Below are 7363 nucleotides of genomic sequence, written 5' to 3'. Positions count from 1 at the left end.
AACTTGGAATTATGAGCCAAATTAACCCTTTGTCCCCTAAGGTGCTTTTAGCGGGTTATTTTGTCACAGTAACAGAAAATAAAACTAATAGACAGTAACATATATATGCAGGGCTGGAGAGATGGCTCAGTGGTAAAGAGTACTTGCTGTTCTTCCAGAGGATTCAGGTTCAATTCCCAGCACCCACACAGGCAGCTCACAACCCTCTTATAACTGCAGTTCCAAGAGATCTGATACCCTGTTCTGGCCTCTGTGAGCACCAAGCATGCATATGGTGCACAGACGTGCATGCAGACAAAACACCCATACACATAAATTAATAAAAATAGGGGCTGGAGAGATGACTCAGCAGTTACGAGCACTGGCTGCTCTTCTCAGGTCCTGAGTTCAATTCCCAGCAACCACATGGTGGCTTGCAACCATCTGTGATGAGGTCTGGCGCCCTCTTCTGGCTTGTAGGGACACATGCAGGCATAACACTGTATACACAATAAATAAAAATCTTTAAGAAATTAATAACATCTCTTTTTTTAAGTTTTATTTATTTATTATGTATACAGCATATATGACTGCAGGCCAGAAGAGGGCATCAGATCTCATTACAGATGGTTGTGAGCCACCATGTGGTTGCTGGGAATTGAACTCAGGACCTCTGGAAAAGTAGTCAGTGCTCTTAACCTCTGAGCTATCTCTCCAGCCCAATAAGCATTTTTTTAAAAGAGACTTGCAAAGAACTCTACATTCTGCAGCTTCAGAGAACCCCTCACTTCTTTCTTATCAGAGGAAACAGTGTCATATGACAGGAGAGAAAGAAATGCATGAGTGTAGCTCAGTGGTAGAACACTCACTTAAGCATTCACTTAAATTACTATGTTGGAGCCAGGCGTGGTGGGCACGCCTTTAATCCCAGCACTCAGGAGGCAGAGGCAGGCGGATCTCTGAGTTCAAGGCCAGCCTGGTCTATGAAGTGAGTTCTAGGACGTTCAGGGCTACACAGAGAAACCCTGTCTCAAAAAAACAAAAACAAAACAAAATGTGTGTCAGTCTCTGTTGCTATGACAAACAAAAAAACCCATGATGTATTTAAGGCAAAAAAGATGTATTTTTGCTCAGTTTTTAGAGGTTTTAGGCCATGTCTGCTGGCTCAGTTGTTTTCTGGGCCTGCAGTGAGACAGATATGAGAATGTGGTGGAGGGGAACTGCTCACCTGTGGTGGCAAGAGAACAGGACAGGGACAAGGGACTCTCTTTTAAAAGCAAGACCTTGTCTCTGCAGATCATCAAGTCAGAGTCCAAGAAAGGTAATAATAGACACTCCTCCATAGCCAGCACTTCTTTGCTTGTTGCGGAGCCAAGGAAGAGAGGATTAACTGCTGCTGTAATGCAGAAGGGAAGAAGCCCTCTCCTTTTTAGCCACTGCCCCTCCCCTTTCTGTTCTGAGCAGCACCTCCCCAAATTGCCAGCAGAGGGACCTCTCCTTGACAAACATTTAAAAGTCTGGTGGGCAAGAGAGGTCACAGTGGACAAAGAATCTGGGTGCTAGAAACAGAACTGGACCGGTTCCCAAGTCTCTTAGTCTAAGTTCTTTCTGGATCCCACTGGACCCCACCACACTCCTTTTCCAACTGCTTCTCACACAAATCCCTGTCCAGAGCAACCTGTTGTTAGATTAACGCCTAGCACTGAGCTGAGAAATATCAACCCTGACATGTCTGGCCGCTAGGAAACCTGCCTTGGAAGTAAACTGCTTGGTTGTGGGGAGCGGGGACAAAGAAGGATAAATCTGAGGGAATAGGCAGATAATTATTTGGGGAAGTGGGGAGGATCCATTCAGACATTACAAAACTCTTGGTAGATGACTTTATTCTAGGGATGATGAGGTCCACACTAAGCAAAGACCCACTCTAGATACTAAATCAGAAACCCTGGAGTGGAACCCAGCACTCTTGAGTCTTCAACCCTCCAGAGGATTTGAGGCATACACTAAAGTCTGTCAACCACTGTTGGTAAGATACAAGGTCTATCCTAGGAGTGTATTTTTTGGGAGGGTCTACCAAATGGGGAAGAGTTTATTTTACTGGATCTCTGCCAAATTAGAAAGGTTCACATCCGGCCGGGCGGTGGTGGCGCACGCCTTTAATCCCAGCACTCGGGAGGCAGAGCCAGGCGGATCTCTGTGAGTTCAAGGCCAGCCTGGGCTACCAAGTGAGTTCCAGGAAAAGGCACAAAGCTACACAGAGAAACCCTGTCTCGAAAAAAAAAAAAAAAAAAAAAAAAAAAAAAAAAGAAAGGTTCACATCCTAGAATGAAAGAATATTAGGGGATGGAGGTGGATCTTCTTTATTGAAAAGGGGAGGAATTGGTAGAGTGTATAGCATTCACCAAGCAATTAAGATGGGAAGGTGGTAACAGGACATGAAGAAGTTTGACATATTAGAAATAGTGTAGAGTCACTAAGCCCTGGATTTGAATAGCTGGATCATCATACTAAATGTGTCACCTCATAGCTGAACCTCATATTTCTTTTCTTTTCAATTTATATATACAGTGTTCTGCCTGCATGTATGCTTGCATGCCAGAAGAGGGCACCAGATCTCATTACAGATGGTTGTGAATCACCATGTGGTTGCTGAGAATTGAACTCAGGACCTCTGGAAGAGCAGCCAGTGCTCTTAACCTCTGAGCCATCTCTCCAATCCCGAAACTCATATTTCTGGGTCTTTGTTTTCTTGTCTGAAATGCTGAAAGATAATACTAACCTCAAAAGCAGGTTAAAAAGACCTCGTTACATTCTAAAGAATTTTTTAAAATTTTTATTTTGTTTTACATTTATATTGTGTGTGTGTGTGTGTGTGTGTGTGTGCACGCAGTAGAGCATGCACATGGAAGTCGGAGAACAATCTGAATTTGTGGGAGTCAGTTCTCTCATTCATGTGGGTTCTGGGGCTCAAACTCAGGCGTCAGGCTTGGTGGCAAGTGCCTTTACCACCTGAGCCATCTTGCCAGCCCTGCTTTTTACCAAGGCTGGCTTCAAATTCACCGTGAAGTGAGGATGACCTTGAACTCCTGATCCTCCTATTTCTGCCTCCCTAATGCTGGGGTCATAGGCGTGTCTCACCACACTCAGCTCAGAAATGGCTGCTGGCTGGTACATTTCTTACATAGAAAGAAACATGAGGGAGAGAGACAAGCCTCGTGCAATGGTTTTTCTCTGTGCTCTGCCCCTAACACACAGTAGGTGCGCAATAAATGTGGCTCCTCCTTTGCGAAGAAGAAGGGGATTGTTCTGGGGAAAGAAAATGGCCCTGAACCATGGACAGCGTGACCTGGAGGATTAAAATATGTGATCTATTCTTGAGGATCAAAAGGCCATCCTTGAACTCAGGATCCTCCTCATCATCTCAGTGCCAAGACTACGGGAATGTGCCACCATGCCTGGCCAGCTTTGCTGTGTTGATGATCCCAATGAAGCTTAGAGATGGAGAATCTACTTAAGAGGAAAAACAGTGGGGTTGGGGTGGTGGGGGCGGAGAGAGGATGGCCAGCCAAACAGTACAGGATGCAATAGTAAAAGACAACTATTTTGTGTGTGGTGCTGGGGGTTGCACCACTGAATTATGCCCGCAGCCCAGAGAAAATATTTTCTGATGTGTTATAACACAGTAGACTGTGGATGTCAGTAATCAGATATTCAAAAAAGCTAGTAGACTGGATATACCCCCCAAAAAAGAAATGATAAATATATGGGGAGATAATATGTGCCATTACTCTGATATGGTTTCAGTAAGAACAGGTCCCACAGGCTCGTTCATTTATTTGAATGCTTAGTCACCAGGGAGTGGCACTATTTCAGAAGGATTGGGATGTGTGGCCTTGTTGGAGGAAATGTGTCACTGGGGGTAGGTATGGAGGTTTCAGAAAGCTCACACCAGGCCAGGTCTGGATCTCTCTCTCACACTCTGCTTGAGGATCAGGATGTCTCTCAGCTACTTCTCTAGCACCACACTTACCTGCCCCATGTTCTCTGCCATGATGATAATGGATTAAACCTCTGAAACTGTAAGCAAGCCCCCAATTAAATGCTTTATTTTTATAAGAGTTGCTTTGGTCACAGTGTCTCTTCACAGCAACAGAGGAGTGACTAAGACATCTTGTAAGATCACTGTACGTTATCTAAGTGTGCTGGAATACTGGGCTGGTGAGATGGTCCATGAGTAAAAGTGCTTTGTGACCTGAGTATCTCATCTCATATTTGGAACCCACAATGGAGGAAAGTGACTCCTAAAAGTTGTCCTCTAACCTCCACATGAGCTCCCTGGCACAGGAACATGCTTACACTCACAGAACAATAATAAACTAAATTTAAAAATTTAAATATGGCAAATATTGTATATTCATTAATTTTTTAAACATGAAAAAGGATAATATAGGATTAATTATTCAGGGCTGAAGGTGGTAGAGTCCAGTTGGTAGTGTACTTTCTCAGGAGGCTCCCAGGCCTGGTCTCCATCACCAGCCCTGCCATAACCCTAATACTTGGGAGGTAGAGACAAGAGGATCAGGAGCTCAAGGCATCCTGGGCAATATAGTGAGTTCAAGGCCAGCTTGGGCTCTGTGGAGCCCTAAAGTCCATTTGGGAATAAGATTCTGAGATGACCAATTAGAGTGAGTAAAAGCAGGGGCTTCGGGTTCTAAGCCTGTCTTTGGATTTGCTATGCCTGCCCCTTGGTCATATTGTTAATTTTTCCTATTTCTCAGATTCTTTTCTCCAAAGGAAGGTTGTAAAACCTGCCCCGTATGCAGATCAGATCCCTAGAAGTTCCAGGCCAGCCTGGCCTGTGTAGCAAGTTCTAGTCCAGCCAAAGCTACATAGTGAGACCCTGTCTCAACAAAACAAAAAACCCTGCCTCATAGAGATATTACGATTAATCAAGAAGAATGTCTGATTTATAGTAGTTATTCAATAAATGCAACCGTTAGACCTGGTGACATACGTCTGTAATAACTGCATTCAAGGGGTGGTAACATGAGGACTGGTCAGAGCCAGCCTCAGCAACAGCCTGAGTACGTGAGACCCGATATCAAGCACACACACATATACACACACACACACACTACATGAGACCCTATCTCACACACATACATAGACACACACACACACTACATGAGATCTTATCTCAAACACACACATACACATACATACACAGACACACACACACACTACTTGAGACCCTATCTCAAACATAGATATACACACTAAGTGAGACCCTATCTCAAAACACACACACACACACACACACACACACACACTAGTTAAGACCCTATCTCAAACACACACAGACACACACACAGTACTTGAGACCCTATCTCAAACACACACAGACACACACACAGTACTTGAGACCCTATCTCAAACACACACAGACACACACACACACACACTAAGTGAGACCCTATCTCAAACACACACATACACGGAGACACACATACACACACATACACGGAGACACACATACACACACATACACGGAGACACACATACACACACATACACGGAGACACACATACACACACATACACGGAGACACACATACATTGCAATCACGGAGGACTGAGAGTCTGTCGTGAGCGATTAACTTGAAGAATGGAAGGTCCATCTGGAAAATGGGAAGGTTGATCCTGAGGAGTGGCCATAGGTGGGACAGGGGATGAAGAGAAGTTGGGAAAGACTGGATCCCAAACCCCCATGAACCGTAGTTACAGCGTGGGGCATGGACATGCCCTGCAGAGGCCGCTAGTTTCCCAGGCTGTAGAGAGGCTTAGGGTGCGGGTAGGGGTAGGTGTCTGACTGCTGGTAACCTCTCCACTGCTGCCGTAGAAGCCTCAGCAGCGGCAGCAGCCTAAGCAGCCTCCCTCCTATCTGTCTCTCAGTGTGACAGGTGGGAACTAAAAAGCTCAAGTCACGTGTCTTGGCTGGCTAACCTACTTACCCCTCGAAGACACAGAGGATAGGGCAGGAAGGGGCCAAGAGCAATTGAGAAAGGGCCAAAATAAGGTGTGTGTATGTGTGTGCGGGGAGGAGTGCCAGCGTCAGGACTATCTGAGGACTCAGAGCCCAAGCCTGTAGGGTGAGAGAAAGAAAGCACATGTGTATGAAAAGACAGTGTCTGAAGAGCCCTATGCATGCCCTGGAGCCTCCCCGATGAGCCTATGCCGGCTTGGAGACCTGTGTCTAGCTAGTGGAATAAAGACTTTTATGGTCAAAGCAGGCTGTGACTGGGTCCCAGGTTAACCTTGGCAGTGACACTTCTGTTCCCTACCTCTTCATAACTAGTGTCCTCTTGAGCCCTTAGAGAGGGGCGGTGTGAATAGGCATGGGAAAGGCTGTCTCAAAGTTTCAAGAATTATACCCTCAGAATTATACATTGAAGTCCTTTGTGCTTTAGGGCTGGGTGGGGCTGAGCTCCAAAGCTGAACTGGAGGAGATAAGCAATGAGGGGTTTGTGTGTGCAGATAGACTGACAGCTTCCCAACCCCCTGGGCATGATGGAATCTGCACCCTACTGCCCAAGGATCTGCCCCTCTGAGTGACTTCAAGGCTCCTTCCCTTAGCGACCTCGGGGTTGACCTTTTGCGGCTGCCTCTCAGTCCTGGGTTCACAAAAGCCTCCCGTCTGGTCCCCACGCTGCAGGCGTTGCTCTTGACACCTCCATCCTTGCCATCCTCCGGGTGTGGGGAGGCACGGGCCCTTTAAGAGCAGCAGGACCGGCGAGCAGAAGCTTGGAAGAGAACGCTGTCGCCGGACTAGCTCCGGAGGACAAGCGCTTGGGACCAGACTACGAGAACCCCGCGAGTTCATCCAAGTGAGGTCAGGGCGACACCTCAACCATCGCTCTGCAACCGTGTCATCCTTTCTGACCCGAGCCTGGCCTTCCTCTACTGCCCGCCCCGGCCTGGCCCCGCCCCGGCCGGGGCCACCGGGACAGGGAGCCGGGGCGCCCGTGCCGCACCGGGAGGCAGGTGAGGAGAGCCGGGAGTGTCCACCTCCCGCGCTGCGGCGCTGAGCATCCGGGTCGAGCATCCCGGTGGAGCACCTCTGCTGAGCATCCTTGCGTCTCGCGGGTCGGAGGCGCGTCAAGGTGACCAGGCGAGTGGGGGACAGAGGGTCGGCGTGGAGGGTCTGGGGTCTGCGGCTGCCTCTGGGGACACAGTCCGGAGGCGCACCGCCACCGGCGCGGGATGGGGAGGCCGGCCGAGGAGTGGCACTGGCCCGTGCAGAGGGGGGCGCGCGGAGCCAAGGCCAGAGCCTCCCCGGGCCCACCCTGTACCGCCCAGTTTCTTCGACCTCGGAGCCGGTGGCCGCC

The sequence above is a fragment of the Peromyscus eremicus genome, chromosome 7 (assembly GCF_949786415.1).
Source record: "Peromyscus eremicus chromosome 7, PerEre_H2_v1, whole genome shotgun sequence".
Taxonomy (NCBI): Eukaryota; Metazoa; Chordata; class Mammalia; order Rodentia; family Cricetidae; genus Peromyscus; species Peromyscus eremicus.
Note: the sequence above shows the minus strand (reverse complement) of the source record.